Raw genomic sequence first — 2,578 nt, 5'->3', positions numbered from 1 at the left:
CAGGGGTCAGTATTAGGGCCCCTGCTGTTTTCCCTTTACATGCTGCCTTTGGGTCAAATCATAAATCGATATAACATCTCCTTTCACTGCTACGCCGACGATATACAACTTTATATTAGAACTGGAGCATCATCACCATCTTCACTTAATGCTTTCACTACCTGCCTGGAGGAGATAAGGAAGTGGATGACTCAGAATTTCCTTCAGTTAAACTGCTCCAAAACTGAGGCCATGCTGATCGGAACACCTCACCAGGTTCAATCTTCAACTATGACGACTGTTTTCTTTTCTGGACAAGACATCCCATTTTCCACCATAGTTACAAATCTTGGAGTTAGAATGGATTCTCAACTTACATTTGAAAATCACATTAAGAATCTGTTTAAAATCTGTTTCCTTCATCTTCGTAATATCTCCAAAATTCGTCCGTTTCTTTCTTTTTCTGATTCTGAGACTCTCGTTCATGCATTTGTCTCCTCCAGGTTAGACTACTGCAACTCTCTGTTTTTTGGAATCCATAAAAAACATCTTCAGAAGCTCCAATACATTCAAAACAGCGCAGCCAGGATTCTCTTGAGGGCCCGCAAATTTGCCCATATTACACCTATTCTGCATGACCTTCACTGGCTTCCCATCACCTGCAGAATTCAATACAAAATCGCGCTAATCACCCATCAGTGTTTAAACGGATCCTCACCGGATTATCTGAAGGACCTTCTCACTTCACATTCATCCACCAGATCACAAGACTGCAACTTCTTTCACCTTCCTCGCTCCAGATTAAGGTCCATGGGAGATCGGGCCTTCGCTGTCGCTGCCCCCTGAGAGCTCCACAACCACTGAATGATTTTAAAAGAGGCTTGAAGACTTTTTTATTTAAGCAAGCCTATTCTGCCTCCACATGATTTTTATGATGTTGATTTTTATCTTTGATTTTATTTGCACTGTGTAGCACTTTGAGATTTTTGTTAATGAAAAGTGCTGTACAAATTGGATTTATTATTATTACTATTATTAGTGAAGCTCCGCCCAACGCGCGTCAGACACACTTTTGCACCGCGCAGCCAGAGCAGCAAAGCTGCTTCAGCCATGGAAAAAGAAAGAGAGAGGTGTAAACACACAGAGGTTTTATGGAAGGCCCCTCAGGGGGTCTCGGGATGCTTCAGGAATCCCTCCTGTGGCAGTGAAACAATATGTTTCATCTCTTGGTCCGAAAGGCAATCCTGCATCTGTTTCACCATGTTTTATGTTTATCTCATGGCTGCGTGGCACAACAACTCACAACCAGGCAATACCAACCCAGGTAGAAATCCTAGCAAGCTAACCCACCTCCAGTTATTTCTGATAAAAGAAAATAGTTTTTAGATGGTTTTATTACTTGTTTAAATAATGGTTAAAGGTCAGTTTTACAAATTTTACATCTAAGATGACTCCATACACCTTCTACCAGCCAATAGCAGCAATGGGCCTCAACAAGCAGCTGGTTTGCTAGATGAAATATAAATCATTGATAATCTACTAAATAGGATAATGTTTGAGGTAGATAGCAAAAGCTTTGCAGCTTACAGTTTCCTTAGTTTGGGATGTAAATTAAAAGATATTTTGACACAGCTGAAAGCCATGGTGAGATCTTTAACCACAAAATTAAAATCAAGGACTCACACATTGGTGCTATTCTATCACACTGTTTGAATGCACTAATAAAACTTCCGGGAACTCCGTGTTTCACTGTCACAACACAATTCAGCTTTGAAGGGTTCCAGATGTTAGTGTGATATTCACATTTTGTTCCTGTGCAGATAACAATTTTCAGTCTGAGAAACCAAATGAAATGTGATTCCTACAGCTGCGGCTGAATAATTTCTCTTGGTTGGTTGCTGACATGAAACAGCCAGAAGTGACCAAAGATGTTGCCGATGTTATTAAACATGATCTTTCCTGGGTTGTCAATAAGATTGATGTTTTCCATATTTATGATGGCTTATCTCCTTCACCTCTTGCCAGCTGTAATCTCTGACACTGCATCCAACCAAGTCAACATTTATCCGCTTATTAACTTAGAATCCCTATCTCATGTCTGCAGTTGTTGCACAGAACCACTGTGTTCATATATGAATGATCAAATGATTAATCTGTAGAAAAAAAATATTTTGCATCTTGAGGTAAAGCATCTCTGAACATTTCCCCTCAAATTGCAAGAGGGCGCACATAAAAAAACGTCAATAATGTTAGAATGTTTAACTTTTTCTGTATGTTTCTGTGCTGATCTGCTTGTTGGCCAATAATAACACATAGCAGAGGTCACGGATTAGCGGACCTCGGTCTGGATCTGGATCCACCTGCTCACTAATCCCGACCCAACCTGATTTCAAACATTTATAAATTACTGCATGCTGTCTGACGGCAGTGTCTAATTTCATTTGCGCTGCTTCTCCTGTTTGTATGGTAAAGCCATCCAGGACCCGGCTGCGCATGATGCCAATTAGCCAATGAGCTGTCAGTCTGAGTTGCTGCTGCTAGCTACTCTTAGACACAGCAGGCAAACCTGTGGTAAGCTGGGTGATGGGAAAGAAGGAGA

This window comes from Cyprinodon variegatus, unplaced genomic scaffold (assembly GCF_000732505.1).
Source record: "Cyprinodon variegatus isolate N-32 unplaced genomic scaffold, C_variegatus-1.0 Scaffold0, whole genome shotgun sequence".
Lineage (NCBI taxonomy): Eukaryota > Metazoa > Chordata > Actinopteri > Cyprinodontiformes > Cyprinodontidae > Cyprinodon > Cyprinodon variegatus.
The sequence above is the reverse complement of the archived record's forward strand: the minus strand, read 5'-3'. Positions refer to the sequence as shown.